At 40.2% G+C, this 15,536-nt stretch overlaps 1 protein-coding gene across 4 annotated transcripts in view; it reads left to right on the top strand.

Annotated features, from left to right (window-relative positions):
- Nucleotides 1–2,474: 2,474 nt before the first annotated feature.
- Nucleotides 2,475–15,536, top strand: part of LOC132393213 (zinc finger X-chromosomal protein-like) — a 33,401-nt gene continuing 20,339 nt past the window's right edge. For 2 of the 4 annotated variants that reach the window (XM_059968191.1, XM_059968188.1), the window contains exons 1-3: nt 2,475–6,087; nt 12,693–12,776; nt 13,689–13,726. The gene's annotated coding sequence lies outside the window, so the exon portion shown is untranslated. Of the gene's footprint in view, nt 6,403–12,692; nt 12,777–13,688; nt 13,727–15,536 lie in introns of all 4 variants that reach the window. The other 2 variants (XM_059968190.1, XM_059968189.1) reach the window with 2 other exon arrangements.

The following is a 15,536-nucleotide window of genomic DNA, read 5'->3' as shown; positions in this document are numbered from 1 at the left end:
ATGGGGACCAGGGAACTTGAAATCCTTGAAAAGATCAAGAGTGTGTGAGGTGTCAAAGACGTAGGTCGGAAGGGACTGAACTGGGAGGATAAAACAGTCAAGGTAAGCCGATACGAGTTCAGTGGGGTATGATGGCCTGTGTTCCTTAGTGGGGTCTTGTTTAAGGAGCAAACAGGAAGAGGTTTCTGAGAGTTGACTCTAGGTAGCAATCTCAATTCTGGAATCAAGTATGATCGTGGAGAAGTAAAGCTATTACTTGGCAACTCCTGAAAAAGTGGAGCAATGGTCATCTGGGAGATCATATGGGAAACGAAGCAAAAACTATTACTGAAGATGCATTAATCATGTAATGGCTCAACAAGACATTTTCTGGGAGGGGGGAGGGCATGAAGAGTAAAAGCGTAAGAGGTCTTGTAAAATGATATATACAGGTCGCTGGACAATAGCCAGGATGTGGTACAAATTGCATCTGTAGATGGAAACAGCATGTAAAAAATGGCAATGTTATAATGGTTGTGGGTGATTTCAACATGCAGGTTCAATATTTAAATTTACTTAATAATGAACTGCTATAGCATTCTTGAATATTCATTAGGGAATTCACAATGTATCAAGATAATAATCTTTCTTCAGAACTCGTTTCAAGTTGCTGAACTGGAGGGCTGGAGTGAACAAAAGTAGAGTAGATATTGAGGGAGACTACAGATGGTGCCATTAATCATTGCTGATCTGCTTGTTGAGGAAGATACATTGGGAAGTTAACTCTGTTGCTACTGATTTAAGAATTCAAAATTTCAGGTAACCAACCTTAGGTAATTGACAAGGGTGCAGGGGTGTCCAGAGGTATAGGATGCACCTCTGGTATAGAAGGTAGTCATGTCCATTCTGGGGTAACTCATTCACCTCTGGTCCCCACTGGACACTCACCTCTCACCTGTGGCTCCAAGTAGATGTTGGCATGTGACAGCAGCTACACCATGGCACATTGATTTGACAGACATGCTAAACCAGGTGAGGGTAGCCCGCAACCTCATTTTCCACTAAGAGCATGCAAAGTCAGCTCCAGCAGACTGGGTGAATGAGATCTACAGTGACAGCCAATGGCAATGAAGGTGGGACTGCAACACTCCGTGAAGAGCGAAGGGCATGGCAAAACACAGATGTCACAGTCAGTCAGACAGACAGACAAACTTTATTGATCCTGAGGGAAATTGGGTTTCATTACAGCCGCACCACGAAAGAATAGTGTAGAAATATAGCAATATAAAACCATAAATAATTAAATAATAAGTTAATTATGCCAAGTGGAATTAAGTCCAGGACCAGCCTATTGGCTCAGGGTGTCTGACACTCCGAGGGAGGAGTTATAAAGTTTGATGGCCACAGGCAGGAATGATTTCCTACGACGCTCAGTGTTACATCTTGATGGAATGAGTCTCTGGCTGAATGTACTCCTGTGCCTAACTAGTACATAATGGAGTGGATGGGAGTCATTGTCCAAGATGGCATGCAACCTCTTTTCAGACACTAACATCAGAGAGTTCAGTTCCACCCCCACATCATCACTAGCCTTACGAATGAGTTTGTTGATTCTGTTGGTGTCTGCTACCCTCAGCCTGCTGCCCCAGCACATAACAGCAAACATGATAGCACTGGCCACCAGACTTATAGAACATCCTCAGCATCGTCCGGCAGATGTTAAGGGACCTCAGTCTCCCCAGGAAATAGAGAAGGCTCTGACCCTTCTTGCAGACGGCCTCAGTGTTCTTTGACCAGTCCAGTTTACTGTCAATTCATATCCTCAAGTATTTGTAATCCTCCACCATGTCTGCACTGACCCCTTGGATGGAAACAGGGGTCACCAGTGCCTTAGCCCTCCTCTGGTCTACCACCAGCTCCTTAAGTCTTTTTCACATTAAGCTGCATCCACTGCAATCAAGGAAGACCTCAGTTTGTTGCTTGTTCTTACCAATGGACCCAGATTTCTGAGGTTGAGAGAATGGAGCTGCTCCACGACAACATCTTTTCCACTTTAAAAGCTCTCCTGCAGAGGTTCCTGTCATTGTCAGACATGATGGATACCCACGACATACTGGCTTATAAAAGTAAAATTGTCATACGTCTTCTTCACCACGCTATTTACTTGTATTGCCACTTTCTGGGAACTAGGCATTTTAACCCCAAATCTCCTCAGTTCAGCAATTTTCCTTAATTTTTTAAAAAAAGTTTGCAGCAATTTTTCTTCACAAAATGCATCCCCTCTCTTGGAAGAAGGTGTGAAGAGACAAAAAAGATTAAAGTAAAATATTTTTGTTTTATCTCTAATAAATTCTGCAAGAAAACTGAGACTCAATAAATGTGAAGTTAAAGTTTCAGCACAAAATAATTGGTAAAGTCATGTCTAAGACTGACGATGCCGTTAAAAATTCATGTATGCTTGAATGAAGTTTAGGTTCACACCTTTCTGGGTTTCAGTGTCAATCTGCAGGGTGAAAAACCAGTGTAACAAACTTAGCAGAGAAATGGGATAAGAGGGGCCAAAATATTTGCGCAGCAACTGCCTGAATTTCATCTTTAATTACATTAGTGAGGCTTGGGAAATTGTTATTTGATTTATTAAACTTCCTATATTTCGACATGTTCCATGTCACTATTGACAACACCCTAAAGTTCTTTGAATTTTTTATAACCGCTCATATATAAGTGGCAACTCCCATACTCTTTCACCAACTCTCGCATAAACCTACACAAGCACAATCAAATGATCGGCATTCACAGACTTCCTCTACAAATTCTTTCAATATACTTATTTACTCAAATTACCTCATTCTGGAAAAATGTATTGGTATACCTGCTCACAAATACATTACTCGTTGCCAAAGTTCTGTCATATACAGTATCATCATGGAAATCTACACATTCATCCTTTTTTCCTAGCACCTTAAATTCTCCCCCTTCCCAACCCTAGGCTTCCTTAATCTCCGCAATAATCTATTCACAGACCCTGTCCTTTCAATTTATTATCAAGTCTTGAACTGTCAAACTTTCCAAATCCTGCGACTTCTACTGGAAGTCAGGATCACCAACACTAATACAAACCATATATCCTGTATTTCTAATCATTATCTTCCCCATGTAAACCCACTTCCAATCTAATCCACCCATGGAAAAAATTCCCCACAAGTTGTTTTCAAATGAAGCCTTTTGAATCTCTTCTGCTGATAGATTTTTATCTGGTTTATTCAATCTTTTGGTGCTTTTATACCCAACAAAACTTCATCTGTCAAAATCAGAGTAAATTCCCTACTACTATTTTATCTTCAGTGTTTCAAGTATAAAGGAGACAAATTTGAGTTTAATAAATGCACAACTACTTTCATCAAAAAATAAAATTGAATAAGCACCTTCAAATATTATTGGGCTGTAATTCCAGAAGAATAATTATTACTATTACTCCAGAATCTACCAACATATTTAATTTCCTCTTTGCCTCATTCTGCTTCCCAGACTCCAATAAATGCAAGTTTATCAATTCCTAAAATCAACTGCTACCTAAAATATGCCCAAGTCAATTTTTCTCCTTTTGGTGAATAAGAACTCAGAGGTTGTGAGAAAGCTTTACAGAATATATAGTGCAAGGAGGTTTTCTTTAAGTGCAGTACTATGGGTTGTGAAGGACAAGATATGGAAAATGGTCTTTTACTGCTAATTTCCACTGGCTCATCTCAAACTCAACAATACATCACCTTCCAACTTTTCTACACTTCCAGGTTCTCTGTTTTCACAGAAACATAGAAAATAGGTGCAGGAGTAGGCCATTCAGCCCTTCAAGCCTGCACCGCCATTCAGTATGATCATGGCTGATCATCCAACTCAGAACCCTGTACCTGCTTTCTCTCCAGACCCCCGATCCCTTTAGCTACAAGGGCCATATCTAACTTCCTCTTAAATATAGCCAATGAACCGGCCTCAACTGTTTCCTGTGGCAGAGAATTCCACAGATTCACCACTCTCATCACATTTCCTAAATTATGGATTCCCCTTCACTACAAGTTGACTAATAGTGTTCATTCCATTTTCCACAACTTTATATGCAGATTCTTCCCATTTCTAGAAGCTGATAGCAGTACCTGTTTGCCTTCCACTCTCTACATTTAACAATTACTGAAATCTCCATTTGTAGATTCCCCCTCCTGAAAAGATTTTTGCTTCTAAAATTCTCAAGTTCACTCCATCTTCACCAATTTCCACACCTGACAAAATTATTCAATACACCAAAGTCTTTCACCAAGGGCCAAAATACTTTCCATTTATCTGGGTGATAAAAAGCTCTTCAGTCCCAACTATTTTTGCTGCAAAGGAAGATCAACGTGAAATATTAACTTTTATTTTCAAACAAATGCGGTGTAGTCTTGTTTTCTGCCTTTTCAGATTCCCAACACATTTTCATTAAGTTAGCGATACAGCGTGGAACCAGCCCTTGGAAACATGCCACCCTGGCAATGCCTGAAAAACCCACTTAACCCTAACCTAATCAGGGAACAATTTACCATGCATGTCAGAATCTCTTGCCAGTTAACATTTCTCTGATCATATTATCTCTACACAATATTCTGGTGGGAAATTATAATGAACTGAAGGAGTGGTGAGACACCAGTCCAAAGTGATTGGTGGACTGAGAAGTGAAAAATATATAAAAAAAGGCGGTAAGATTGTGCTAGGTAAAGGAGGCAGGGCTGGGAGAGTGGCAGATGAATGATAGAGGTTGCAAAGAAAAAGTGAGGTGCAGATATAAAGATTGGAGACAGCTACTGGAGGGAGATAAGCAGGACACCAGTGTTGGAAGCTGATGTAATTATAGGAACCATTAGTGTAAAAGTGAACGGCAGATGGGATGGGTGATGTCTGTGTAGCGGGCTGCTGGGAGGGGCTACTATACATTTATAAGCTATACACGCTGTACAGTACAGCATCTCCTTCAACAACTACAAACATACCTAGACTCAAGTTACCATTCCACAAATTTTCTCCGCTTCACTGAGTGTAAAGTGATCTCCAATCAACTCTTAGCCCAGGCACCGCCCCCTCCCCCAAGCCAACGTTTGAAAAACAGATGTGGTCTATTAAACACCAGGATTCGAACTACAAGAACATGCTTCAAATTTAATCCCATTGTCTTTAACGCCATCTCCCCATATTAACGAAAATCTCCATGAGAAAAACAATCCTGGCCTGAGAGGTTCCGGGGAAAAATGTGAGCGCTGCTTGGTGCAAATCAAATATTCATTTACTTATTTATTTCTGGGGAGGGGCTGGTGCTGTCTGCTCTGCACATCACCCCTGAACAACTAGATACAATCAAAAGACTTAAGACTTTTATTTTGGTAAAATGGTGGCCCAAGAGGGGAAAATGGCGGGGTCGGGTTGGGAATAATCAGACTCAATCCAATTACTGTGGAACAATTCAGAACGTTTTAAGCGCCAGCACCTTCAACACAGGGACCAGGAGCATTTACTCCCCCGGCCACCTTGGAGTAAATGGCTGTCATCTCCTTTTCTCGCCCTTTGAGATTGTCCAATCGCTCGGGAGGCCTGGCACACGGGCAACCCTTCCACCAGCAGTCCGGCCTCCGATCGCCGTGTCCTGACTGAGGTCAGAGCACATCTGATTACAAGCGGCAGAGAGAAAATAAACCAAATCAAGACCCTCAGGGAGCCTGCGAGAGATCCCGGCCGAGTGACGAGTCCGGTTTCGCAGGAACCCATTATTAGGGCGTTAAACCTGGGAGGGCTTTGGTTGCTCTCCCGCTTCTGGCCTGACGGCACTTGCTTCTTCCGCATTTTCCTAGGGGTTAGACTCTGACGTTACGTATTACGACGGCGGCGGCGGCGGCAGCGAAGAGCCGAGTAGTCAGCCCCTCCTCCTCCTCCCCGCAGCCATCAAACAACAAAGCCTGATTGGCAGGGCTAGGCCCGACCCGACCCGCCAGCGCTCGGCCCAGCCAGGAAAGGCTGAGCCTAAACCAAGCCCAGGAAGGAGTCGAAACGAACCGAAATCGGCCTCCGCCCGCCCAACACACTCACCAGGTAAAGGTAAAGGCGCCGCTCCGGGCTCCCGACCGCCTCCCTCCGGACATGCGGCCGTTCTCCCGGGCGTGAACGGCGAGGCGGCACTGGCGTCTCAGCCCGAGCCCCGCCGTGGGAGTTAATGGCGGGCAGTAGGCCTCGAGGAGGCCGCAGTTAGGCCTCAAGCGATCAAACTCCCGGGAAAGGGCTCCGCTCTGGGTTCTAGATTCAGGCCGCTCCGAAAATTACTTTTTTTAAAAATGAGGGAAAATATGTTGCATGGAGGATTCGTTGGGAAGGCCTGAATGTGGTCGCCGCGCGCTCAATGATTTTTAGGTAAATGTAGGAGTTAAGCAGTTGAAGCGAAGGTACATCTTGCGGCGGATGGCGGAGACAAAATGTCGGCGGTTGGGGGCAGGGTTGGAGCAAGGCGCCGGCGCCATCTTGGCGGCGAATGTGTTCTTTCTCCCTCTCACTGAGGGGCAGCACGGAGCCTGACCCGGCCAACCCACGGCCGCGTTACCTTCTGCTTTTTTCCCCCCCTCTTCTCTCGCACAGCTTACGTAGAAAAGAGCTGGTGGAGAGGAGTTTTTTTTTAAATCCAACGCTTTTTAAATTTATGAAAATAAAAGAATGGCGCGCAGGCGATCTGCCGCTCGGGAATCCCGCGGCGAAGTCCGTCGGTTGCGGCCGCTGTTCAGTCGGTGTCCCAGGAGTCGGCAGCTTGCGCGCTTCAGCCAGCCCGCCATTTCAACATGGTTGTCGTCACGGCGGCCCTTTCGCGCCCTCCCTCCCTTCCTCTCTCTCTCTCTCTCTCTCTCTCGCTGTCAATGGGCGCCAAGCGTTGCGCGCCACTTGCACTGACAGTAATTCGCACTGCGTCCTTCCGACCCTCCACTCGGCACTGTCAAACACTGAGAGGCTCGATTCTCCTGTCGCCGCCATTCATTGCCAGGTCACGACACTGTTAGTCGGGAATGCCCTGCTGTGTCCATCTTCATCCCAGTGTCCTGCAACTCGCGCATAATCGTGGCGATATCAAAAGAGATCCCGTACACTCAGTATATTCTGGGCTACTTCAAAGTAGTTCAGAATCGCCAGTGAACATAGGTCGTTTTGATGTCATGGGAACTGGTTATTTTAATGTTTTCCTAGTACAATGCTTGAAACATTACCATAATGAATTGGGACTTAATCGGTCAAATAAAAATCACTCGGTCCGGGGTAGGATAGGTCCTTTTGCCTCATTTGCATTTGCTATTTTCTTACCGATTTACATTAACAGTGAACCTGTGTCTTGTCTCTCCCCTATATTGTGGGCTGGAGCAAATCCAATTTTCGAAGCTGTGAAGCCTATATTTAAATAGATGCAATACTTCATGTTTAGACGCCCTATAACTGCTTTGTTTCTATCAAATTGTATACCGAGAAATTGAAAAGGCTTTGATTTCTGAAAGCAAATTCCATACGCTTAAGAAATTTCTTCAGTGTCTGTATGTGAATAGTTTACACCATGGCATGAAATATTTTGTTAAGCTGTTCACTTTCTTCAACATAACTTAGGTATAAATGCTAAGAGAAGACATGGGGAAACTCAAATATGCCTATATTATGAATAATGCACAACTTTTGAACACTTGGGGGGAAAAATCAAGCTTAATTTTATTGATTTTAACTAAATGGCCAAATAATTTTCTGTAGTGAGTGGTGCAGGCTTTTTAATAGTTCTTCTCATTTTCCCTCAGTATTGTGCAATTTACAGTGATATTTAACAATACGTTTTGGGACAGGACACAGTTTCTGTTGAGGTATAGGCTGGACAATCACAGAGCTGCTAGTAACAGAACTTGGAGCAAGAATGCTGATATTGTTATGAAAGGCTGTAACAGGAAAGATATTAGCTTCCATGATGTGTATGGGTAAGGAACAAGAGATCATGATTAATCTGAATTGAAGTGCTGTACTGATTGTATATAAATCTATCTGCAATTGTAAATTGAAAAGTTGTGCTTCTGCCACCATGTGGAGGAGAGGGTTTTAAGAGTATTAGGGGATTTGTGAGCAATTTTGGGCCCCAAATTGAAGGAGGCCCAGAGGAGGTTTATGAGAATGATCCTGGAGATGGAATGGGTTAATTTAGGAGCGTTGATGCCTCTGGACCCATGCGGGAGTTTAGAAGGATGATGGGTAGTGAGGAACAGTGGAGGCATCATTGAAACCTACTGGATATTGAAAGGTGTGGATATGTAGATGATTTTTACAGTAATGGGAAGGTATGATCACAGGACATAGCTGCAGAATAAAAAGATGAGGAGGAATTTCTTTTGCCAGAAGGTGGTGCATCTGTGGAATTCATTGCCTCGGACATCTGCGGAGGCAATGTCATTGGTATATTTAAAACGTTCTAAATTGATCAAAAGTTATAAAGAGAAGGCAGGAGAATGGGGTTGAGGGGGAGAAATAACTGAACAAATGGCAGAGCAGAGTCGAGGGGCTGAATGGCCTACTGCTTCCGTGTCTTATCTTATGGTAATTGAGATTAGCCCACTGAAAGAGACTGAATACAGAACATAACAGCTTCTAAAATGTGTAAATTGTAATGTTTTAGAACGGTAATTCCAAGGAATGTCAGAAAAATTGTAGAAGTATTAAATACTGTTGTATTTGTCATCATGAGGGGAAAAATTCATCAAAATGTGGAAAGAGTATGGAACCAAAGATCCACCTGGAGTGAGGAAATTAATAAAATACTAACTAACAAATGGGATTAAAACTCAATCTGCTGGATTTGACAATTTCCTGTGAACTCAAAGTCATCTCAATAGGTTTCATTGGTTTTAGTTTTTCATAGATTGCAGAATTATCTTTTTGAAATAAAAAAGTGACAAACTCGTCTTAAGTAGAGTTGGAAGAAAAAAATATCGTTTTAGATAGCAATATCTATTCAATTTAGTGAGCCTCCCATCTGTAGTGTTTATGTATGTAAGAATGACTTCCCCACCCCCTACATGTTTCACTATCCACCTGAGTTTATGCTGCATCTTCAATCCTTTGTTCTTTGTCGCCTTTCATGGACCTGTCACCCACATGGCACACCTGCCATGTTTTGATCACATCTGGTCAACTGGCCACACACCTGCCTGTAGTACTGAGGTCAGAGACTTGCTTGTTTCCATTGGCTCCACACGTGTTTACACTGCAGATCCCATGAGATTACAATAGAGTTTATTGAGCACCTGATGTCAGATTGTCAGCAGCATAGAGTGCAAGTTCTATGAGATGAATCAGTATGAAACATAATTTGGTTGTAAGGAAGTGTTGTCTTGAGTTCAAATAGGAATGAAACTGCAGAACAAATGCTGAGAATCTGTTGAAATCAAGGTTGTTGTTTTCCTGCTTATTTAATGTCATGTTTCTTAAGCTACACTTGAAGGCACTTTACATGTGTTTCCAGATTGTTACTTAATGCTGATTGTCAATGTTCCACTGAGTTATCATCCTGAGAATTTCAATTTTAATAAAGTATTGTCAAACAAGGGTGTTCATGCATGTCTTCTTGGTTTCAAATGATTTGAAACACAGTCGACTGAAGTAAATTTTACTCATGGCGAAAGTGGAACAAGAGTGCCATCTAGCACCACATCATCTTCCTACATGTTAACTTATAGGTTTGACCATTACACATGCTCCAAAAATGGTTAATTTCTGCAGAGAAAAATATGAAAATATTGCTGAAATATTAAAATAAACACTATCAATTGGAAACATACAGTAAATTAGATGACATGTGGAGAGTGTCAGATGAGCAGATGTTTATGGTCTAGATCTTGAATCGGCTGAGCAATGAGGTGGTTGAATGTCATTTATTGTTCCTCAAGGACACTGTCTTTCATGCTTCAGAATGGATCAACTGGCTTCCTGGAAATGCTGCATCTGTATGGGTTGTATGTAGAGAGCCTGTTGATCTGACCCTTTGCATCTTTGCATTCCAAAGATGGGTGTTGAGGTCTGAAAGATGACTGCAGCTGAGTTCCTAAAGGCAGCCTTGGGCTTTGTCTGAAGGCAGAGCTGGAGTTAGAGGTTTCCTTTTATCAAAACTGCTATCAGTTCGGTGAAGAAACATATTCAGTTATTGCCTATTTTATACTTTATTCTCTATCATGATATCTGAAGAGCAATTTGGTAAACATATTTAATTTGTAAATAGTTCGCATTAACTAATTCACCAGGAAGCATGAGCACAAATTTTGTCAAAAGCAGATTAATTTTTTTTCTGTTAAGGAAATGGGAAATATGTTGGTTAAAGGGTTTGTAAGATATTGGGAGACTAAACATAAAACTCAATCTTTGAACCTGAAGGCATTCAACGTTTTAAGATATACAGTTGAGTACCCCTTTATCGGAAATGCTTGGGGCTGGACGTGTTTTTTCACACATATGTACTGAACAGTAAAAATTATTACATACCATTCATATAATGTGTACAGAGTAACAAAAGCAGCACAGCAGATCAGGAGAGTACCTGAATCAGCTGTTGAATGATAAACAGTGGCAGTTTATACCTATGATGCCGTGTTGTGATTAAAAGGTTACGGTAACTTTTTAAAAAGGTTTTATCTAAGGTAAAAGATAATCAGCGCTCTAGACTTGTTCTGGTATTAGATTTTTATCAGCAATGCTTCAAAAATTAAATGCCATGCCTTTGTTCTGCTACCGACTTGCTGAATATTCACAATTACCCTCAATGTTCAGTTCGCCATGATAGATCTTTACTTGTTTCACGAGCAGCGTATGTTCATTCCAACGCTGAAAATACACAGTTGAGGTCTTTATTTTTCACCTTATTGCGGTGTTTTTCTATTTTTCATTAACATGGGTTCATTACATATGTGAGGACGCTTGTCAGGACTGTTTGGTGAGCAAAGACGTGTGTATCACCTGAGAACCTTCCCAGTGTCTTGTGGAATTTTGCATTTGTGATAACAGCGCTCAAGAAAAAAATAATCATTTTGAATAAAGGGTCCCCAGCCTGTAATAACTTTGGGGCTAACTTATGTAAGTGAGGATTGCAAAAAATTCAGCATCATATTTAATTGCAAATGATCAAATGCAGCCTTTTGAAAGAAGACTGAGCTGGAAGCACAAAAGAAACTATTGCACCACCCCACCTCCCCTCCCTTACTTGTCATTGGCTGGACCTGTGTGGTGATACCATTATAGTGATTCCTCATGCAACAGCATGGTCTTAATGGATAAGTTCATTTGTTCTTTTCTAGCTAACTGGCCAGGAGAGCAGTTAGGTAATCATTTTAGTTCATATCATTTTTTAAAATGTTGCTCCTTTGATTTTTAATTAGTATATTTTAGTGACATAATCAACAGCTTTTAAAACAGCAAAGGATTGTAGTAGATTAACAGACTACCATTTTTGAGGGATAATGAGAGATAGCTTCTTTGGAAATCCAAGTTGCTGCAGCTATTTTTGAGCTACCTTGATGTTACATAGCATCACAAGGGATCCTGATAGTTTACCACATTATTGGTCCTACTCCTGAGTCTGGGCTTCATGTTATCAATCCTCACCCTGAAGCAAGCGTTACCCACGATTGATCTGAAGTTCCTTTGTAAATAGCATGTCTTTTTCTGTATCATGCAATTGGAGAGATTTCTTGGAGTGAAAAGCAATAAATCACTCCAGATATGCAAATCCTGACTTCTGTCATGCTTGCAATTCAATATGATTTGTACAATAAATATGGTAAGAAAGATACAAGTCCCAGGGCAATCTCTGGAGGGTTCTTGCCCTGGGAGTGCTTATATTGGGTATTCCCAGAGCAAGTAGATTCTACAGTGGGGGCAGACTAAGTTAATTGTTTACATTCCCTCTTTGGTGTAAGTAATCTCAGTGGAATATCAGTGACTTTCTTATTTAGACTTTCTTTTATGGTATACTAGAATTTCTAGAGCAGTTCTGTAGAGGAAAGGGAGCTTTTCACTTTCTGAGTGTAATATAAAACTAAAGCCCATCTGCCCTCTGGTGGATGTGAAAGGTAGAGTTGGAAATTTCACTGGTATGCTGATCCCTTAACTAAGCTGCCAAAATTTTTTTGAAAAGCTATGTCCATGAAGCTTCATTCATACAACTGTTGAATGCACGTTGACTGTTAGTTCATGAACCTTACAACAATGAATAGAGCTTTAGTTCTGATACTGAACTTCCCATTTATCAGAAATTGTCTTGCCGTAGCTTATTCTTTTCCCTCATTCTTACCAATGCTTCAGTTTTTCATGGTGGATAATTAATTCACATTAGATGTTATATGTCTACATGAAGGGATCACCTTTATTTGAAATCCTGTATGTGTATGTTGTGGCGCATTTACACAGTCTTTTGACGTGGAAGAAAGGAGGCTTGTATTTGTAGTCGTCTTTCATAGCCATGGGAGATTCCAGAGTTGTTTATGGTTTGTGAAACTTTACCTTTGAAATCTAAACTATCATGTAAGGAATTTAAATGTTGTTGTTAGATTCAGGTATAGTAGGCATGTTCTATAAATGGGTGTACAGATTTTGAGGTCTAATTAAGTAATGAAATTCAATTTGCCTTTATTTCCTTCTCTTACCAGGTGGCTTATTCATGTAGATGCATCTGAAAACCTATGCCCAAATGGTGGTCGACATCTATACACATTGAAAAATTAGTTTGAATGGTAATTATTTTTAAAGAGATGTGTTCTTAACTAACAAATCTGAAGGGTCTGTATGCAAAAACAGCTGTGTACATCATTATGATCTTAAGAAGAAAGTTGTAAGAGGTATTTAATGGAAAAGGGCATAAATGGACCTTACACTTTTACACACGTGCTCTGGTTCATGGCTGATTTGCTGTATGGCCTCAACTTCACTTTTCCTTGCATTTCCAAACCTTTTGATTTGTTTTAGTTCATGTCTTGTCATCTTTAAAAATTATTAGTTATTGACTTCAGTATTCAAAGTCCTCAAAAGTTCAAATATTTAAACATTTCCTTATGAATAATTCCTTTGTTTCAACCTTAACTGGTTGACCCTTTGTCTGAGATTATATCCTCTTGTTGTGGACTCTACTTCTAAAGGAAACATCCTCACAGTGTTTATTACAGCGTTTAGGAAGTCCTCTCAGAATCTTAATATTTTTTAATGATACCATTTCACATTCTTTGAATCTACAAAGTATATAAGCATATTTAACTCAATTTTTCTTCTTGGGAAGAACACTTCATGTATTTTCCTCCAGTGCCTTTCCTGTCACTCAGCTGAGATCTAGTCATCAAGTTACATTCTTGTCTATCCATTTGTATTCAGCCACCAGGGATGAGTTTCTTTCCATGTTTTCAGCATTGTCTCTTGTTCCTCAGAGATCTGTACTTATACCTTTCAGTCTCTAATGTTGCCCAAGTAATAAATTTACTTCCCACGATTCCCACATACACCCTTCTTTAAGTAAGGAGATCAAGCGCAAGGCACTGGCTAGAGATTTTTGTTGCAAATGTCCATTGTTTATTTTTTTTCTTGAAAGATTAGCTTTTATGTTGACACATTTATTTGTAGGCCTGGTAAACTAAAATTCCTTTCTTTGACCTTAGCTTATAGCAGTGAACATTTGAAGGAAGGTCGGGCTAAGGTAAGAAATATTTTTTTAAGAGAATTTTATCTTAAACATGAAGATGGTAGTTTAGTCAAAAGACAAGATTTTCCCTCTTCTAATAAAAATATTTTGGTTACTTCATTTTATTGCATGAATAATTGAAGTGAATTCACTGAGCTTGAAGCTCAATTTTTACTTCATTAACACTCTTCACCAGTCTGGGGCCAACCAAATATACTAGGTCCAGTGTGAATGATATTTCAGTCATTTGGACAAATGAATGTGCCTTCTTTAATTAACTACAGCCTTCAGCAGTGAATATCAGGCAGATGTGGTTTCCAAATATATTTTCCAAGTTAGGTGCTACATAAGTAAACCCCATGTAGGTTTTTATAATTGATATAACTGTACAAATGAGCTGTTGTTTTCTGTGCCTATCTTTTCCTTTTCAACCAATCTACATCCTTTGATACGTTGAACACTGTATTTTCCAACAGTACCTTTTCTGTCACTCAGCTGGGATCTAGTCGTTAAGTTACATTCTTGTCTGCCCAATTGTATTCAGTCACCGGTGATGTTCCTTTCCATGTTTCCAGCATTGCCTCTTCGGTTCCTCAGAGATCTGTACTTGTACCCTTCTGTTTCTAATGTTGCCCATTAGCAATGTTGTTACATTCAAGTCGTGTTAGTTTCAGCAGAGGAAATCCAACTTTGCTTCAACATCTCTCCTGACCTCAACATTTGTAAAATATCTGATTGTTTCTTTAACTTATAACAAAGCACAAGATTAAAAATGGGTCTCTATTCCTTTACTATTAACTCCATACACCCTTCCTGGCTACTGAAGCAAATTGTTCACAATCTTGATGTCATATTTGATTCTGAATGAATTTCTTACAGTGTATCCATGTAAGTCATATTTCTTCAGCTCTGTAGTACAATATCACTTATTTTAAACTCCAAATTTAAATACGGTACCATTGCTGACACGATTCCATCAATTACCAAAGTCTTAAGTCCCAGAATAGCTTTCTCAAATTTTTCTGCATGTTTACTTCTCTTTCCTTTTCCACAACTTCCCACAACTTTTACTTGTGTCTTGAAGTTCTTGAAGGAGGAATGAAATATCTCCAACTGTGGTTTGGTGTTAGTTTTTTTAAAATATTGCTCATTTTAACATTTAAATCTAAAGTAAATGTTTGAGGGGGAGAGCTGAAATAACTATTCATTGCCAAATAACCAACAAATAGCTTTTGTAGGAGACATTGGTCATTACACAGTAGATGAGGAACCATCATCTGTTAAGACATTAGACTTGGGAAATAATCTTCCATTTTCCTGATTGATTGTAAGTTGAAAGTCAAAGCAGGCTCTATTAAAATAAAAGCAACCAATGAGATTGCAGATTAAACAAGTTATCTTTATTCTCACTTTCCTGTTTCTTTCCTTCTGATACTGCCTTTAAGGTAGGGTGATGTAGAGATACTTAATACTAAAGCCAATAGATGTCATTGTTTCGGACAATTTTCTGTTTGTTTATGAGTGTTTAACAATAGTATTTTAATATTGAACTATAAGAGACAAGACAATAGTGTTCATTTGTGTTCATGTGTGTACTTGCAACTAGACTAAGAGCTTTAAGCTTCAGAAAGCTACAAAATGGCAGAAAATTAGCAAAGTTTAATCCCATTTCCCTTCTTAGTTTTCATAATCAATCTGCTGCCAGATCTCTGATGATTTGAAAATACATTCCATGAGACATACTGTGTAGTTTATTGCATACGTTGTCTCCGTTAATTTTCTTTCCTTCCCTATAGGGAAATGGTAATCTGCTGTTTGCTCTTTC

Source organism: Hypanus sabinus, chromosome 4 (assembly GCF_030144855.1).
Source record: "Hypanus sabinus isolate sHypSab1 chromosome 4, sHypSab1.hap1, whole genome shotgun sequence".
Classification (NCBI taxonomy): Eukaryota; Metazoa; Chordata; class Chondrichthyes; order Myliobatiformes; family Dasyatidae; genus Hypanus; species Hypanus sabinus.
This window is presented reverse-complemented; position numbering and strand designations above follow the sequence as displayed.